The following is a 20338-nucleotide window of genomic DNA, read 5'->3' as shown; positions in this document are numbered from 1 at the left end:
TTTTTTTAATGTGGCAAACAGACTAAAATAGAAAATATAGAGAGACAGCACAGAAGCACACCCAAAATTTCTAAGGTATGTCCAGTACTAGACCAAAGTCCTCCATTGATCTAAAATTGTTAAGCTGCTCTTGTTGAAAACAAGTTTGAATCCATCTTCACATGACATCAGATCCATCAGCTCTCTCCCTCTGCTATTTGCCAAGGAGCTGTCTAGCAAAGTGTCGTCTTTGAGCCAAGTTGGGCCCCTGATGGAGCACTCATTTGCTAGGCTGCTGGGAAGTTTCCAGTAGCACTTCTGTCAAGTGCCAGTTAATGATCGTCTCCCATTTCATTGCCTGGCACGGAAAATGAGTTTAAGCCCCACCACTGTGCTTTCATAGACTGATCAGCTTTAAAGCTGTTACCAAAAACAACTTTCAGAGTGAGAGCTAAATGTTTTTCAGAAAGCACCACGTGCCAAGTACTGCACTGAGAAAGCTTGACTGGTTTTGCCATAACATGTCCAGATTCCACAGTTGCTGTTTGCAATGCATGGAAGCGGTGCCCATGCTGTGTTTCCAACAGTGCACCCCTGAAGCTGGCCAGGATTCGTTCTGCTCTCCCGAGCTGGCAGCCTTGCACAAGAAGGCAGTGGCTGCATCAGGAGTGGTGAAAGTATACATGCGCTAGAAGTTGAGCAATGTGAGATCTTCCTTCCATGTAAACCTTACACCTAAAAATAAAAGGTGTATTTTTCTTTCTTTTTTTTTTTAACTTTCGTTCAGGAACCATTAATGAGTTTTCTTTCTTTTTTATATCTTTTTTTATTAGAGAAATACAGCATTAAGCCAATCCCTCTGTTTTTTTCCAGAAACAGGAATTAATGTTTTTTGCCAGAGAGAGCATGCATCTTGCCACATGATGCTGAGAATCTTCGTGCTTGTACAGCTTTTCTGCCAGAATTTCTAATGAGATTGATAGTCTCTGAGGCTATCAGAGTAGCAAGAATACTTTCGCACTATTTTTCCTGAGCCAGCTGAATTCAGTGCACTGTGGAAGGGACTTGCAGAAAAAACGGGAGTAGAACATTTGAATCACTAAGGATCCATACAGTCAATTTCAGCAAGACAAAATGTCAGTATCTACCATCGGAGAAACCAGCAAGGTTGCTTCAAAAGACCCACCATAAATAATAGAAAAGAGTATGGTTGAAAAGAGTTCTAAAGCAAAAAAAACCCAAAACAAACAAATTCTGAGGTTTCTAGTGACTTTTCAAAGATCTGAAGATTTATGTAGAAACTGATAACTAAGGGTGAACAATTCAGTGTTACACAAAGGTAAACATGAAGTATCTTATGGGCAAAAGAGCTGCAGAAATAATGTAGCAAAGACCTTAGATCAACTATGGTAATTTTTAGAAGAAAGAATAAAAAATATTTCTGATAAGGATATCTATCAGTGATGGGGTTTTTTCATCAGATTTTATAGAAACAGAAAAAAGATGCACAATAGTTTTATGACATCAGGGAAGAAAAGGAATTAAGGACTAAAATATTGTTGAATTCTTTGTAGGACTCCCTAGGAGCAAGTGGTTCGTATGAGGTCACATAGAAGGAAGAAGAAGAGCAAGATCAGAGCTTATAAATCCTATTTTATGATGTTTCATCTGTTTCCAGTTCCCAATAGGACAACAGAGATTAGGGAAGATAAATGAATACCCTTTTGTTCATAGTCTCTTTGACTTCACACAGCTTTGAAGACTTTCCTTAAAGACGTTTTTATGTTCGTATAAATTTTGTGGTGATCTTAAGGAATCAATTTTATTCAAAGGATGAATTTCCTTTCTAGTATGCGGGGCAAACTGCAAATGCCCTTTTAGCGTATTTTTAGTACTTGATATCATCATAGCCATGGTAGCTGGTTGCTATTTACATGTATTAAAACAAATGGTATCAACAGACCACAAACTTGCGGGAACACAAAGTATAATGGCAGTCTCTATCATCAGAAAATGAGGCTCAGGCTGTCTGCAGTTACTTTGTGTTTCACCATCTAACCCTTACTACTCATGCTCTGTTAGGTACCAGGGAAATAACAATTCTCAGCAGAATAGGCCCTGCTGAGAATCCTAATCAAGGCACAATCTCTCAGCTCTGCTGGGCTTCACACAATACCTGTCGCTGTGCCAAGAGGGAGGAAACAAAGGAAAGAAGCCGCAGTCGCCAGAGTCTGCCTCCCGGCAGAAATGAAGTTCTTGTGAAGCACAGAAATGTTTAGACCATAGAGTGGATGTTGTCATCACTGTCTGCAAATGTGAAAGATGAAAATAATTTCAAATGTTCTTGGCATCCCTAAAAATTACTTTAATAACCCTATTTTCATATCAATTTTTGTGTTACTGAAAGCTTTCCCTTGGTTGAAAGCAAAGAAAATTATGCAATGCTTTTTGAGGGTTTTTTTGGTGTGTACTGTCTCTTGTATTTTTCCATAAATAGGGCATTACTTTCCTGAGTCAATTCACTGGGCAATAGCCCATGATTTACCTACAAAGGCAAAGTAGATGGCCATTAAGTGACTCATGTATTATAAAACAGCCCCATTAAAAGGAACCATCCCTATCAAGTCATGCAATAGGATGATGAAACAATATTTTCAGTGAATTAGCTGAATTTTGCAATGCGTAGCAAGCCTTGCACAGCCCACCCACACTGCCAGCTCAGTCTGTCACTTTGTTGGAATTTGTGCTGGGATCTTTCACGGCTAAAACTTCTCAGTGCAGAGCAGCCAGGGAAGTAATCTTCCCTTTGCTCCTTTCACCACAGAGACGACCAAGTCTCTCAAAGCTTAACACAACAGCCAAGAGTTGTCTTTAAAGACACTTGCAGTTTCAGTAATGAAACCCCAAAACTGTGAATCAAATGTTCTTCTCCCAGGAGAACAAGTCGTGTTCCTTAGAACTGAGCCTGAAATGGTTTTGCCCACAGTCCAGCACAGAAGAGTCTGCACAGCGTGTCCTGTGGTACTAAACTTGCTGATACTCAATAAGTAGATTATGTAGTACAAGGGATTGAAGACTTTGGGATCCCTGAATAAAAGCATTGTGGAAACCCTAAAAAGACTTGTAGAAAGTTTTGAGTAGAAGCAGTGCTGCTGAGACTGCCCCATGATTTCAGGATCATTCAAATATGAACAAGTTCCTTAAGGTAAAAAGGCCACGCTCTGTGGCACTTACATCACAGAACACTTCCCATCACAGTCGTGAATTTAAATATGGTTTAACAGGTCACACTAAATTAGAGACAGGGTAAGTTTAATTTTATTTTCTGGCTGTTGTTCTGAACTGCACCATTAAATAGAAAACTACTATCTTTGCAGGTTTTTTGGGGGTGGTTTTTTTTTTGAGTTGGGTTGGGTTGGGTTGGTTTGGTATGGTTTGGTTTGTTGGTTGGTTTTTTTGTTTGTTTTTTTTTCCCTAATCCTTATATTCTTTTCCATTTAATTTTCCTCAAATCTTCATACCTGCCTCTGGACAAAATCCTTATTAACTAACTGGCTCCGTAATTTAATTTTTTTTAATACGGTCAGAGAATGAAATGGCTGTGACTGAAAAAGGCTGTGCTGTGACACAGTTTGAAGTAGTTGGGAGGAAGAGTTGATGAAGCGATAAGAACACAAACCTGGAACTTTAATTATTTGCTCTTCCACAAATTTCCTACACAGTCTTAAGCACATCACTTAATTCTCCTGTGTTTCAGTACGCTGCATGTAGAATTCTCTGAAGTTCCCTGTGGCAGAACTCTAGATTCTAATGATCCTTAGAGTGAGTGGAGTCATGGTAATTTCAGAAGTAAAATGTTTTAAGCAATATCAGCAACTTGCTAGTCACGCTTTGACTGAAATGGTTACCCTGCATTGTCACAGGTAATTGCAAGAACCCTGCATCTGAGAAAAGAAAGGAAGAAAACCCTTCTTGTTATTCACTTTCTTTTTTGAGTTTTCTGTGAATATGAAAGCTGTTTCAGAGGGGCTATAGGAAAGATGTATGGAAAAATAGGGAGATGCACTTAAATATTTTTTCCAGCTTTTGTGCTGTGCCATCAGGTGAATAAATTGCATTCAGCTGTAGGGGTTTTCTCGTGAGGTGTTTAACTTCATAATGACTATACTGTGAAATTTTACAGCTATTTTAAGATACCTGTAGAAATAAAAACTGCTTGTGCATCTCTGCATTTCCTTGTGGGAGTGAGGAGTAAAGCCAATTACTTGACGGATTTCAGTCTCTGGTATCTGCAGTGCGCAGACTTGTTGGTCCTTCCCACTTTATACCACCTAAAGAGGAGCAGAGCTTTTAATGGGCTTAATGTTGCTGGTGGTCTCTCCAAAGGATGGGGAAAGAAGAGGGAGGTTGGCAGAAATAAACTGTGGAAAACACAACCAAGTTGTTTTTTCAAGTGTCACTACTAAAAGCTTTGAAAATGAATGTGGAAATCTCACATTTATAGCAATTAAGTTTTTGCTACATGTGACTCAGTGTAGTGACAGTATTATTTGGGATTTAGTGATTTAGATATATTTAGTGATTTAGATTCTCAAGTTCACTGAGAAATTGCCCATCATAGGCTATTCACTGGAAATTTTGAAAATCATGTGGGAGGCTGATACAAAGGAAGAAATGAGCCAAATTAAGTTACACCTTCCAGTTCAAACACAACCTAGAAATTCTCCAGTGCAGCTGCCTCCAGAAGCACCCTTTTGTTACAGGTATTAGCTGTGGAAACTGCCTTTGATTGCAGAGAAATTCAGGCATCTTATTGGTTCTGTGGGGTTTTTTTCCCCTTTTTGTATGTCACTTTCTTATAGGTTTTTGTGCAGAAGGTAGAGGTTTTGCCCATTTTCTTCCAAATATGTACCCAGGTGGTGGCAGAGAAGAATGATGGTATCATAATCTCTGACTGAAATATAAAAAGATTATGGTCACAGCAGGTAGCACACATTTTTTGGAGATATTGTTACATTTCTGTGGACCCATTTTTCAGGCCCATGCATATCCTACTCTTTTCAGTTGATGCTGGGAGTATTAAATACAGAGAAACCACCATTTAATCTGTCTATCCCTATGTCACACAGGAAAACCAGAATTGGATGTTAGATGAATAGTCCTATCAGCTCCTATTAAAATTCATTGTTAGATCTTTGTGAGCTGAGGTACTTATCTCAGCACATCTCACTGAGGTGCTGCTTTTCAGCACCTCAGGATTTCCAGGGCATGTTTGAATAAATGGCAAAAAAGCCTTGTGGAGAGGGAGGGAAAGAGTAGGTCATGTAATTAGATGAAAATAGGTCGTATGAATGGGGTTTTCCTTGTCATGAAACACTCATTGCTACCAATTTATTCAAACTGGAGAGAGACAGAGGAGCAAGGGGTGTAACTGTATTGTCCTTTCTTCAGGCTATTTCTTGTTTCTCATTGTCTCTTGACCTTAAATATCTCATTCTCAAAAAAAAAATCAGACTCCTGCTGCTGCTTCTGTTACTGTGAGGAGCACTGCTTTCTTGAAGTAAATTACTGATAGACTGTGCTGGACACGTCACCAGCAATGCATATATCATAAGATAAGTTACTTTCTTCCTTCTGAGTTTTCCTCCTTTGGAAGAACATTTTCATTTAGGTGTACTGCAAATTTCAGGTGTAACTAGCTTTGAATTTCAAATTTGCTTCAAACCAGCACATGACCCATGCATGGTCTTTGTACTTGGCCTAGCTTGCACTAGTTTAATGTGCATTCTCAAGCAGCCTTCTCTCAAATTATGCAAAATTGTTGGCAGAGCCTTCTCTTTTTTTTAAAAGGCCTCAATATTTAAATACCTCAATATTTACAAGAAAGCCTTCAAACTCTGTAGTTAAATTAGTGCTAATCCATCACTTCAAGTGAATAGTTCCATAAGCAGGACCTGATGTGGAGGAGGAATTTTAACTAAGACCTGAAACCACTCATTTAAGTAAGGAAGGCAAAAAGAATACTGAACAGCTTCCCAGTGACTACATGAACAGGAATCCTTGAAACAACAGGATATGCTAATGTAATTAAAGACAGCATCGTAACACATAGGTACCAAAAGCCCAAATCACAAAGTTCAAGCAGTCTTATTTCTGGGATTTGAGGCATTGACTTTACAATCTTAATAGACAGTGCTCTTTGGAGAAGAAGCAACAGAGATGCATTGCTTTAAAATATTCAGCTCAATCAAAATCAGAACACTTCTGAGTGTTAGGCTATTTTCTTCCAAAACAAAATCACAGCAAAATGGAAAAAGGCGTTTGATAGACTTGCGACACCATCTCTAGCTAGAGCAAAGCCAGATTTTTATATGCTCACAACTGTTCTTACACAGGTATTCTTGTATAGATTTGTCATTGACCTTTCAATCTTGGAGACAATTATTTTATTGCTGTTATAATTAGCATTTAAAGCACATTATGTGTCATACTGCTTGGCAGTGCACAGGTTCTGCTTCACTTTTGGTACAGACCTGTCTCTCCCCAGACAAGAGCCACTGGGAACATGGGCAGACCTTGCTCTGCCTTATTCCATCTCCCCAGAATGTGCTGCTGACCCACAGAGAGCAGCGGTGAAGAGCAGCCCAGCTCCCCAGGCTCCAGCAGCACGACTGCGCCGTACTTTGCCACACCATGGCTGGGGTGTTAGAGTGCTCCATTTCCCTCTCACCACTGCAGTGAGCCCCACAGAGGAATTTGATTTCAAGTACATTTGACATATACCTAAAACTAGTAAAGTGCTTTGAGACACTCTTGACTATTTTGTTTTAATGCTAAAGAAGAGAAAAATATCTCATTGTTAAGATTTGACACCATGATTTAATTTCAAGCTGTCAATCTCATATTGTTTCAATAAATGACATACTGAAAGAAACCTATAACTGGCTGCTATCACTTTTCTGTTGTTTCTATATGTTACCACCCCGGTAACAAATTTTATCTCTTTGGTTCTTGTAACACTGAACTTAGTAAGGGGGAAAGCAGCAAGCCACTGCCTAATTCCTTTTCATGACACTAACGTCTTGAAATCACTCTTTTTTTCCTTTGAGTTTAACAAGAGAGACTGGAAATCTGTTTTAATGGCAGGTTTTTATTTTCTAGTAATTCATCTTTTTCATGCTGGCTGGGTAATTTAATTTGTTGTTGACCTAGTTCCAGTTACGAAAAATTAGACTATTCATTATCACAAGAGCTTCATGCTTTGAGAATTTAAAAACAATATATGCTATATTGATTATTTTATGTTACAATATTTTCTTATTGAGTCCCTTGTTTCACATGAAAACAGTTTCCTTGCACGCAGTCTTGATGATGACTCCTTTTTAATTGTGAGGTGTAATTACTGCCAGGAAGGGTGACACTGAAATTTAGTCATGGATCAGTATTTGACCATCATGGCACATGATGTAGCTGTCACGGACACCACAGCTTCGTGGCACGGATGTTTCCCTCCAGCAATATCAAGGCAGAAGCAGCCACAGTAATTAGAGGTTTGAAACACACGTTGTGTAATTGGTTCTGCAACGCAGCGCAGAATGAGTGACCCTGTTAAAAAGTGGAAGACAGAAAAGCAGGTTAAAAAGCAGGTTATCTGAGTGATTCTTGCCATCCCCTCTAGGTGATTGTTTCTTTCTTGCTTGCTCTCTCTTTGGTTGTCCTGGGAGGAGCAATCGGTTCTCTCAAAACCTTTTGGCAATTTGTCCCACTTCTAACAGGTTTTGGGGAGGAGCTGGATCCAATTGACCTTGGACAAGAGGTTGCAGCTGTGAGGGTGATGGCTATGACTTTTTTTGGTTCCACCTAGAATGGGAATTTGTCCCGGTTCCATCAATGAATGACTCATTTCCTGGACACGTAAATCAGCATAAATCTCTGGTGTCTGTAAGGAAAATGCAGTTGTTAGTAATTATAATTTCCAGTGGATTCAAGGTAAGTTCGGTAAGTTCAACTTTTTATTTCCTTTTTTTTTGATTTTTTTTTTTACTATGCTTTAAATTTTGGTGCAGATCCAAGGTATTTCTGCTTGGCCAGGAGTTTGGTGGAATCTTGGACAAATTCCCAAAGTGCCTCCATGAGGTTTTTAAGGTGGCAGGATCCGCAGAGCAACATTCCTGGAACTTCTCCATGATTAAAGCTGAAGTCTGTAATAACATGTTCACTATTAATGTTTCTGCTGTTTTCCCTTCTAAGTATGGATGCAGAAACAGTCCATGGAGACCTTTGTGTCCTCCCAAAGCCACCAGAGTCCTTGCCCTTCTGTTCCCAGCTGCCATAGGGAATTATGTGGGTGAGGGAGAGATGCAGCTGTATTTAAGAGTGACACTAGCTCAGCCTGGGAGAAAACAAAAGAGCCCAGGGGAATGGGAGGGAATAAAACTGAAAACATTGCAGCCACAGTTTTTGGATTTGAAAGAGACAGAAATTCTTCATGGGCCTTATTTGTAAAGTTTGTTTAGGAGTGTCCTCCATTCAGTCTAGAATCCTTACCTGATGCTAGGTGATTACACAATATTTTAACTGAGATTTCAGACATTTTATGCAATCAGTTGTTTCTAGGAGACTGATAATCAGAGTTAAAGGCTTCCCTCTGCGTGTTGTGTTTTCAACCCCCTATGTTTTATCCCAGGTCCAAGAGTGTTTCTGTAGTCTCAGCTAATTCGTGTGTATTCTTACTAGAATCTGAATTTTTTAATTTAAAACTTTTGTCCCTTGTGGCTATGGAGGAACAAATATTTTAAGAAGATTGAAGCCTTAGAAACTATAACTTAAACATAAAAAGCTTTAATTTCACTAGACTATATACAAATACTTCAGGGTCAATATTTATTGTCCATCAGAGTGTACACAGACACTACTTGTTTATATCCATTGACCAGTGTTAAGTCAACCTCTTATCCAGCAAAAGAGATATTGCAAAAATTAAGAGGTTTTTAAGATGTTTTGTGACCAACTCTAACCACAAAGTCCTTGAAAAATCCTCCACCTGGAGGACCTTGGGAAGATAGACACCACGCACAAAAGAGGACTTCTTATTTACACACAAGAAACTGCTCTTCCAATTTTTGAAAGACATCTGTGCAGAATCAAAATGAGTTCTTGGTGACATGTTGCCCCATCAAACTGAGGAGATGTCCACTCCCTTCCTGTCTGTCAATAACATGCAGGTAAGTGTGAGATTGTGTGGTCTGTGGTCTGTCTGCACATTTGCCACTTTCAGCATCAGAGATAAGGCAAAGAGGACGTAAATTAGAAGAGAACACAAGTGGAGGATGGTGTCAGAAGGAGCGAGTGCTGAGCACAACTTGATGGCTTCCAAAAACTGGAAGGAAGGACAGATGGGAAATCTAGAGACAATCTTGTTCAAATAAGAGGCCAGATACAAGAGTGCCCCTCATGTTTAGTCTAGTTGTGCTTACACCCCCAGCCTTACTTTTGGCAGAACTAATTATTTTTGCTTTCATCCCTTCACTCTTCTCCACGGCCCCTGCAAGAGAGAGAAGACAAGGAGTGTGTGGCCTGATGATTTGAGAGATTATTGAGAATTCCCATAAAAAGAAAATTAGTCTCAGTCTCTGAGAATGCTGATAAGAAGAAACCTCAAACCCAAACAAGCATCCAGATTTTTATTTCAAAACAAATGTTGACCTCTATGCAGCAAGCACTTTTCAGGCTGCCGCTTTAAAGATAGGACCTTTTACACCCTTACAAACCTTCTTTGGGTTTTTCCTGTCTCTCCTTGCCTCCTTGTCGATCCTAGCAGATCTCTCTGCGGTCCTGGCCCTGTTGACGGGAGCAGAGCAGGGCGGTGCCACCTGCTGGTCCTGCCACGGGGGAGCCGTGCAATACCCCGAACTGGAAGGGACCCACAAGGATCATCCAGTCCAACTCTTAGTCCTGCACAGGACACCTCAAGAGTCACCCCATGTGCCCCAGAGCATTGTCCAAGCGCTTCTCGAACTCTGTCAGGCTGGTGCCGTGGCCACTGCCCCGGGGAGCCTGTTCCAGTCCCAGCCACCCTCTGGGTGAAGAACCTTTTCTAACATCCAACATAAACCTGCCCTGACTCAGCACCATGGCATGACTATACCTCATCTGCCATACCTCATCTGCCTTTGAATTTTACAAGTTATGCACTTAAGGTTTTTTGTCTTTGTCTGCAATACACAAAGTGATTATATTAGATCCATCTCCTACAACATCTGATGATCTTCAGCATCTAAGGAGAAGGACTCAGCTGCCACACAGGATGAAGCTTTACATCCCACTCTTCAGGCAAGAGGAATATATTATTTAAATTGGAAGTTAACGAGGGAACTGTGGTTAATACAGTTGACCACAAGTCAAGCAGAGGCTTGACTTGAACCACAGGCAGCAAAATACAGGCTTGCACCAGACTGCCCTGCAAACAGCTCTTACATGAAAGAGCTGCATAAAGGACCCTATTGAAACATCAGATATTTTCTTAATTCTCAGCTGGATAACTAACAAAAGATGGTCTTGGAACATCTATGTAACTGGGCTTACTCAGCTCTTCTGGCCTTCACAAAATCTTCCAACTGCAGCTTTTATAGACACTGTACAGAAACTGAAAGTGGCATGCAGGTGTGTGCTGGTGTTTTCACCAAGAGTCAGAAAGGAAAGCAGAATTTAGACAGCTGGTTAATTGAAACTCTGTTAAATAAAGCTTTTCTCTTTTCCCCACCATTAATAGAAAGTGAATCAGCTTCAATCAAAAGTTTTACACCTTTTAGATAAATTTTAATAACCAGGTTGCAAAATTAGAAAAAATAAACTCTAATTAAACTACCTGTCTCTTCTCTGTTTAAAACAGCATTTGGTAATAACAAAAATCTTCTTACATTGTTCTTACTTTCAACAAATATGATGTCTGTATGTTGTTTTTAAAAACATACCAGACAAAACTATGAAAATAAGGCCTTGTAATTCAAGGTCTTCAAGAAAACATATTGGATTTGACAATCAGAATTAGTTCTAGATATAGACATAAATAAAAACCCCAGAATGGAGGCACTACAAACTGGGAACTAGGAAGAAAAGTTCATTGTATTAAGTAGTTTGGTCTGACACAACTCCAGGCCATTCCCACAGGTCCTGTCATTGGCACCAGAGAGAAGAGATCAGTGCCTGTTCCTCCTCTTCCCCCCAGGAGGAAGCTGTCACTGCAGTGAGGTCTGTCCTCAGTCTCCTCCAGGCTGAACAGACCAAGTGCCTTCAGCCACGTCTCTCATGGCTTACTCTCCTGACCCTTCACATCTTCACAGCCCTCCTTTAGATGCTCTCTAATAACTTTATATCTTATATACCAGCACCCAGAACATAGTACTTTAGTATCCATGGCCTGTAGTTATTTTTAAGCTAAAATGTCCCAGTTTCAGTTTCAGCTTCACCTGAGGCATCTTGTTATTTATTCCTCTAAAGATGATTAGTAATTAAAAAAAAAAAAAAAATTAAATTCCAGGGTGTTGTGTAAAAAATATGGACTAAGGAGGACAACCAGAGCTCTTAGTGTTTACCACTGGTATAGAATCATTAAAGGACATGAGAGAGTGTTTATTAGAAATTACCTTTCTTCTGCAGAGGCAGGTATGGCTGTTAAGCACATAATGAAATATAAGAGCACTCTGTCTACAGGCTCATTAATGAGCCTTTGCTGGTGCTACATCAGCAGTTGCTTTGTTTTAGTGATGTGCTGTTTTTTAACAAGGCCTTGGCATGCTGCCATTAACTCGGTTTTATGTCTCCTTGGTGTTTTCATAGCCACAGGCCAGATGGTTTCAGCATTATATTCTTCCTCTAAATGAAAGCTGATCACGGTGTTCCAAATTACCTTCATTCTACATGCTATATATTTTGTTGTGTATCACTGTGCATTCAGTGTTAGTAATTTCAGCTTAAAGTAAACTTAGGAAATTTTGCATTTTGGAATTATGCAGCAGGTAGAGCTGGTGACTAAGCACAGCTGTCAGTGGGGCTGTTACTTTCTTGGGATTTGTAGGATAGGGTACAGCAATTGCTTGGAAATTTCCTTTTTAATGTTCAGTGCGTGATTAAATGGTGCACTAGCCTGGGAGGCGTGGGTAGACAGTGCAGTGGTTTACTATCACAGCATTTAGGTGTTTCCCCTTGACATCCTTTGCAAAAACAAACTCCTGTTAGTGAGCCTGATGTGATGGGCAGGGAAATACCTGGTAATGCTGAATGCAAGGCTCCGGTTCTTTGTCCCCTTCCTCACCTGGGCAAATTAACTTTACAGCTTTCACTCATCCTGGTGGGATAACTTCTCATTCTGCACTGATTACATCATGGCTGCTCTCTTGCCTGCTCCTAAATGTGTGTCTGGATTTGAGAACTCCAGAAATGAGCTCTCGGTGAGGCAGGGCAGTGGGAAGGCAGGAGCTATGAGGGAACTACTTCTCTGCTGCACCCAGAAGAGGGTAGGACTGTAAAAGGTTGTTAGTGGCACATATCCAGGAGACAAGAGTTTTTCTGGTGAAACAGGTACCTTGAAAAAGGAAGAATATATATAACAGAAGCTCATCTGTAGTTGTGGCTGAATGATGCAGTAAAATGCAGTCGCATGAGCATAGCAAAAATGATAACAAGACAGAGAATATCAGCAGCTGGGAACAGTATTGCTGGTGCCCACAGTTTGCTGCAGCAGCCAGTAGTGCCTAGACAAGAGAGTACAACCAAGACAAGGGGTTCCATATTCCTCTATAGCTTAAACTCATTGCATACAATGCAAAACGTCCCTTCCATTCCTCATTCCAGGAGGAAATAATTAAACTGGAAGATAGAGAAATTACATTAGGAAAAAAAAAACCAACAAAACAAAAACAAAAAAAACGTCTCAAGCTGCATATTCCATGAGAATTTTTTTTCTATTTTAGTTTTTTTTTTTAATTACTGTAAAATTTGAACAAATTCAAATATTTTCCAAACTTTGCAAATGGGATGTTATTGTGAGAGGATGCCAGATCCTGGGTGAGGAGGGGGAGGGGTGTTTGTGAGGAATTAATGATCTGCAAAATCTCCTCTTTAGGTTTACAGTGTCTGTGTCTTGGATTTCATATGTCATGTAGAAAATTGACTAGTCTGATTTTTTAAAAAGTTAGGGATGCACCCATTTGCTTATTGCATAAACTATCAAGTGAACTGATTTGTATGCCAGCCATATTTCTGACAGCTGTTTTGCATTCATTGTGGCAAAACCACACTACCACACTCCCTTCCACGTTTAGAAAATATCTCTCCTACCTGCAGCAGGAATTTATACAGCCTTGCTGATTTTGTTTTCCCAAGTGGTTTGGAAACTGTTTGGTTTCAATCTGTCTCTATCAACATTAAAACTGCATTTGGTCTTTTGAGCTTTTCTAGAAACTTCTGAAAAGAAGAACTTAGCTTTGTGAAGCAGAAGTGGCGAGAACTGCTGCTGTACAGGTACAAAGATCCTTTGCCTGTTTATTTGTTTTGAAAGCATTTGTGTTCGAATTTAGCTTTTTCAATCAATAGGTTGAATAGGTAGCCCGTAGCTATCTCCGAGTAGAAAACCAACACATCTCACTAGAGGGAGCCCAGACACAATTTCTGATCTTGGTAAGGAGCTATTACAGCTCACCCTGTTACTTGCCGCGTGTTTTGTTGATAAATCTCTCCAGCTGATTAACTTACAGTCCCCGTGTGGGCAGCTACATAGCCTGCATTATGAAAAGTACACTGAGATTTCAACTGCAGATAATTTGCAAATCAATACTGAGCTGGGCAGGGAAACCTCAAATTTTATTTTGTTTGTTAGCACTGGTAAATATTACCGGAATACATTTTTTGAAACCATAAAAATGGGTCAGAAGAGTTTTGTTTCACTTCCTGCCTGCCTATTACCTGCTAGTGCTTTCTTCCCCTTCACTAGAACCTCAGATCCGTGTACTGACACCCTTCTGCTGCACGTCCTGTTCCTACAAACCAGTGTACCTGCCTCAGACACTCTCCTGGCAGAGCAACACTCCTCAGCCAGAGCCCGACCTTTGCCCTCTGCCCCCGACCTAACCCTCTCACCTACCCACAGCACATTAGGTAGGTGTCACCAATGTGCTGCACCTTACACTTTGTGCTTCTCTTTCCTTGCCCCACTGCTGGGAGCTGAGAGTGCAGCGCTTGTGTCGCTGCTGGAGACGTTCTGAGAGGAGCAGTCGGCTGCACTCATGCAGCAGAAAGGCTCTGTTGAGTCACTGTAAGTGCTGTTGGGAAAGTGTTTATCTAAGAAGTGATTAAGGAGTAAAGACCCTTAACAATGTAGGTTATCGGGTATTATCTGCCATCAAGCAGTCCTCCCCATGTCATGAAGTCGCTGCTCACGTGGAGGCCTTTGCTCTCATTCAGGCAAGAGTCAGCACGTGGCAGACTTGGGATCTGCTGCTGTGCCATGTGAGCTGAATTCTTATTAAAAAACACCTGTAATAAAGTTTGTCTGGCAGGCCTTAGGAGCTTTTTCTGCTGGAGAAGACTAAAGTATGGATGTGAGTTGAAAAAAATCATCCAAAACACTTAGGACAGTCTTAGCCACTCTGCTAGAGGGGAGTTGCTCCAAGAGGAGGTCAGAGAGGATCAGACAGTGGACTTTTACCCTTATCACTCCACATATGTTCAAGTCATAGTGAAAAAGGTTAATAAAGTCAATTCCTTATTTCATATGAGTTGAGCCAGCTTCAGTAGATGACAAATAAGAAATTATTCAAGTAATATGCTGAATAGCTGGTTCTCAGTCCAGGTTAAACACTTGATGATAATCCAGAAATTCAAAAAAATGGGAGAGAATTTTCTCCGTGTTGGTAAGCAAGACTCTGTCCTGGCACAAACCAGAGCAGGGCTCTAGACAGACCTTGCAGAGTTACGTGTGTGTTGCAGGTCTCTCAAGAACATGCCAAAAAGTTCTGCACTGCAGATATTCCTCACATTGTATGACCATTTTGCTCTTTAGGATTTCTCAAATTTCAGTTAACTGGCCCTTCATGCTGCTGAGCAGCCAGTTCTACAAAACAAGGGGAATTTGCTGTCTCTGCATTACATTCTGTGGTTTTGTTCTTTCCATCCTCACAGTAAAGGCTCCATGCACTGTCTGCTTAGGTTAGTACCAAACTCAGTAGTGAAGCAAGGCAGTGGTCTGAAATTTAAACTTCTGCTTTCTACAGAATGAACAAAATGTAATCGTTGGTTAATCTTGCGGCAGTTCTCAGAAAACCTCCTTGATGAGATCTATTTGTGAACAGAAGATTTTGAAAAATGTGCCCCATTCCAGCATTACAGACAATAGGGATCTATTAGGATCTTTGCTATGAGAAGATGGAAGACACCTTGCCTTTGTCCATACTACAGACAGATCTAAATTCAATTGCAGCTGTGCTGTGCCAAGATCAGTTAGGGGCTGCTGAACAGTAGCTACATGGGAGACACAGAGGGATCAGCTTTGAAGTGTTGCTTAGCCCCCTTATTTCAGCATAGAAATACCTTGTCAGGGTACTGTGGCTGAGAGCACCATTGGAAGTTCTGCTCTCACTACCAAAACTCTGCAGCAATTTTGCTGCACAAAACATCCACACAGAACAAAGACAGCTGCACAAAACTGAATGGTGTGCTCTTTTCTCCCACTTTTTTTCACAGGAACAGGGGGGATAAAAAAAAACTCCACCACTGCACCATTTCTTCTCACCTTATCAGGAACTCCCTGCCCTTCAATCTCTGGTAATTCCTGAGGATGTAGCACTGTGGTGGTGCAAGATCTGGCCCTTTACCCCTCTCTGGCTTCTTCACGATCTCAGGGACACTCCTTAGGCCTCAGCCTTGATTACTGGCTCGTGGGCAGTCAGCTCCCCCTGAGCTTATCAGAAAAACTGTCTGCTCCCAGGAACTTCTGTTGCCTAACGAGCTTCTGTTTTCTAAAAAAACAGCTTTGAAAACTTATTTTTGTTTGAGCAACAGCCTAAGAGGAATAATATTATTATTAGACTTCTCAAGGAAAATTCCAGTAACTACCGGCCTGGATTGTGGCCACAGTGGAAATTTACTGATGACCAGAGTAAATCATCTTGCAGCCCTGTAAAGAGTGGCCCTAAGTGAGACCCCCTGAGATCCCCTGGGCTGCACCACATCTCCCTCAGAGTGGGACATCTCTAGAGCTCAACAACTCAGAGGACCACTGACGACAGGGCCTGATACCGCCCCCTCCTCAAGGCTCAGCTGTTGAGAAATGCAAAGGCATCCGATGTGAGTACCTCACTGAACTCAGGGGGAATTTTTCACAGGTGTACCTTTGTACAATCTTCTTTGTATCTGTGTGTGTGCATGTGTGAATTGATTTGCATGTAGCAAACATACTATGAGTGTTCCCATTCCACATTCATAGTTAAATTAGATTTGCAATTAAGTTACTGTTGTGCTTATAGCAAATCGTATTGGATCATTTTGTAAATGTTAAATTAGTCAGTGATTAGGTTGTGCTACATTCCTTGGACATAAACCATTGATCAAGTTTGACAATAAGTTTGGCAAGGGGGTCTACTCTGAACCTCATGAATCAGCAAAAGGGGCCCCTTTGCCTTTTGGCATCTTTGCTCTTCTCTATATTTACACTTTTGGATCCCCAGTCTATGAATAAATCATTTAAAATTGGTTCTAATCTGATTTTCCTTTGTGTGCTTTATCTGAGTAGCTGTGGTAGAATAAACCTTGCCATCAAATCTCACTGTGCTTTTGCAAATTTATATGATACATATACATTTATAAGATATGTATCTTGGTTTTGCTGATACCTTTGCCAGTAATTCTGTAAGCAGCCCAGACCATTCATTTGCAACTAACTTCAGAGAGGGTAGCTTCCAGGGCAGTTATGATGGCAAAAAGGTTTTTAAACTGCTATAGGAACAGAAGAAATAACTGTGTGCTCTGCTTGCAGAATGAGAGAGGGAGATTTGCACTGAGATGCTGTACTTTTTGGGATGAAGAGGAGTGTTTTATGAAGGACCATCTTTCCTAACCCTTAACCAAAAGGAAACAGGTACTGTGGATAGGTGGCCTCCCACCAGAGCTGTTCAAGATAGTACTGAGAAAAAAAGAAGTCTTTGGAGGTCAGAAGATGGAATATATTACCACTCTAAAAATAGCTACAAGCCCTTTACAAAGAGTTATATGTGTGTAGTTCAGCTGTGATTTGTAAATGTAACAAAAAAGAAGCAGTTATGTTTTTGCCAGTATGTAAACTGGATAATCTGATAGTCCTTCTTTGTCTGTGAACAGTCAGTATTTAAGCTGAGAGAAGAAAAGTACTTGTGCATACCCTGCATGAGCACTGACAGACCATTCAGATGTACTGAACAGAAGCACCCGGGTGTGGGACCAGGCATTGAACTGGCCCCAAAGGAGTTCTGTAGGCAGCTCAAGTCAGTAGAGTACAGAAAATAACATCAAGGAACTGAAGGCTCTTACCTGTGAGCAGTTTCAGCTAATTAGAGCGTACAGGCATTTTCCCTTTATAATGACCTTGCTTAAGTAAAATGCAAGGAGTATTTGAAGGACTGTTAGACTCTGGTCTTATATTCACAAGATACTTGAGGGAAAGGTGGCTAGAGAATTTTACAATTCAGTCTAACACTGAAGACTGCAGACAGAAAAGAACAGGGGATCTATCCAGCCATCCACTTCCTCTTGTTGCAGCATAAGGCTTCCTCAGAGTTAACATTCTGGTGCTTTGTCACAAAATAACACAGTCAGTTCCAGATATCCTGTCCACTGGCACCTGACAAATCACAGGACCTGTTCTCCTGTTGACACCTCCCTTGCTGTGAGGGATGTGTTGTGTTGGTCACTGTCAGCCACATTTGCTCAGGTGGCACCTCTTCTTGTGCTCCAACTTTCACCTTCCATCCCTAAAAGTTCCATCCTCAGATATTTCCAAAGTGTTATCATGCCTCTGTAGCTATTTTAAACTTTATAATATATACCATGAACCCAGGATTATTTTATTTTTTTCCTGGAAGATGTCTCCAATCCTGTTCCTGGAAAATTCATTATTTCCTGGATGATTTTCATGCAACTGTCTTCAATTTGTAACAAAGTGGCTGAACTGGAATGCAGTGTTTTAAATGAAAGTTTCAAATGGACACAGGTTTTTATTTCTTTCTATGCAGTCTGATGCTCTACATTGCTAATGTCTCCCACATTTATCATCCTCTGGGCAAAACATTTATCCTTGTTTCTTTTTGCATTCCAGGTTTTAACTGCTTTAATATAGATTAGTTTGCATTTTCTGAATATTTTCACTTTTAATTTCTTGCCAGCCTTTAAATTACTTCTGTGCAAGTATGGGAGAAAGTTTAAAATCTTTAATTGTTTCATCAAAATGAATTCTGAGCTGTGAGGTACTGCAGAGCCCTCAGCAAGAGAAGTCTGATATTTAAGTCCTTAATTTACTGTGTGGATACTTTTATTGTAGATCATTCTAGTGCAGCACCAGTTATTACTTAGTCTCACCATAGAAAATGTGTTCTTCCTCTATATTGTCTTGTTTGGTCTCCCTGAACTTACAAAATTATACTTTTATCAGTCTTTTCATACACGTGTTTCAAGTTCAGTGTGAGAAGTGGTAACTGCAGTAAATATGGAAGGAAGAGCCTGAGCTCCAGTGAAAATCAAAAGCTTTGACCTCTGTTGTGCTTCTATGCGTCAATGGTGCTTTCACTTCCTTTTCTCAAGATATTGTTTAGAGCTGTGTATGAATAGAAATGTTCACAGAAGTTATTAAAAAATAAAAGGATGGAATCCAAAAGTAATATTGGCTGCCATCTGTTGTTTTGTAATCTCCAATTTAGAAATAAGAAAAATAGGTAGTAGTAACTTTGTTAAAGTATTATTATTAATTGTCTAAATATATATTTGGTTGAATATATGTATGTATACAATATACATATTATATATATATGTATGCATACATACAGATCAAGAAGGTCCCACACTTGGGTAACAACAACCACTTCCAGTGTTACAGGCTGGAGGGAGAGTGTCTGGAAAGCTGACCAGTGGAAAAGGACCTGAACATGAGCCAACTTGTGACCAGATGGCCAAGGAGGCCGATGGCTTTCTGGCTTTGTGAGCAATAGTGTGGGGAAGAGGACCAGGGCAGTGATTTTCCGTCACTACTGAGCACTGGTGAGGCCACACCTCGACTGCCAGGTCCAGTTCTGGGCCACTCACTGCAAGGACATTGGAGTGCTGGAGTGTCCAGAGAAGGGCAACAGAGCTGGTGAAGGGTCTGGAGCACAAGTCTGATGATGAGCAGCTGAGGGAGCTGGGGTTGTTTAGCCTGGAGAAAAGAAGGCCCGGACTCTTATCATTCTCTACACCTCCCTGAAGGGAGGGTGTAGCCAGGTGGGGATTGGCTTCTTCTCCCAGGAAACGAGTGACAGGATGAAAGGAAATGGCTTGGAGTTGCAGGAGGGGAGGTTTACACTGATATTAGAAAAAATTTCTTCATGGAAATAGTGGCCAAGCATTGGAACAGGCTACAGGGGGAAGTGGTGGGGTCACTATCCCTGGAGATATTTAAAAAACATGTAGATACGGTGCTTAGGGACATGGTTTAGTGATGGACTTGGCAATGTTAGACTTACGTGTGGACTCAGTGAACTTAAAGGTCTTCTTCAACCTAAAAGATTTTATGATTCAATGTTGGGATTTTTTATTTGTTTTTAAGGTTAGATGACATTTCAATTTTAAAATAAAATGAAAGTAAAATAAATAAAGCATTACTGAACTGCCACAAGTGGCAAGCCTCTTGGCTTGTCTGCAGTTTTTAGGTCGAGCTCCTCTTTTTCGTCCCAGTCTAGATGGATCAGTTTATTACAAATTTTTAAGTTTTGTATGGGCTGGCATTTTGGAGCCAATTGCCTCTTGATTATAAAGTAATAATCTGCACAAATTAAGGATAAGATAGCACTAAAAATTGTGGGCTTTGTTCCAGAAACTCTTGTTCTCACAGTCTAAGTAGTGAGTAACTGTAGCAACTGTAGCAGGTACAGAGATGCGTGCCTTTTTGCTTTTTCTTTTTCTAAATCCCTTTTATACTCACCCACATAACTCTTCATACCCTGTGATTTATCCATGCATTGTTAATCAACCTTATTTCCCAACACCTCTGCCTACACTTATGGTCTATTTTTCTTATGTTCCATAGTAACTTTTGCAATTATGCAAGAAAACGATCTTATTTCATCCTTGGAGGTACATGACA

General features: G+C 40.5%; 1 long non-coding RNA gene across 2 annotated transcripts; it reads left to right on the top strand.

The window, feature by feature from the left end:
• Positions 1 to 10960: 10960 nt before the first annotated feature.
• Positions 10961 to 18881, top strand: LOC107202603. Of its 2 annotated transcripts, XR_001520751.2 has the most exons (3): positions 10961 to 13500; positions 15718 to 16320; positions 17009 to 18881. It is a non-coding gene; the product is annotated as an uncharacterized LOC107202603 (long non-coding RNA). The 2 variants fall into 2 exon arrangements; XR_001520750.2 differs by having other exon boundaries at positions 10961 to 16320.
• The last annotated feature ends 1457 nt before the right edge of the window (positions 18882 to 20338 follow it).

The sequence above is a fragment of the Parus major genome, chromosome 3 (genome assembly GCF_001522545.3).
Source record: "Parus major isolate Abel chromosome 3, Parus_major1.1, whole genome shotgun sequence".
Classification (NCBI taxonomy): domain Eukaryota; kingdom Metazoa; phylum Chordata; class Aves; order Passeriformes; family Paridae; genus Parus; species Parus major.
This window is presented reverse-complemented; position numbering and strand designations above follow the sequence as displayed.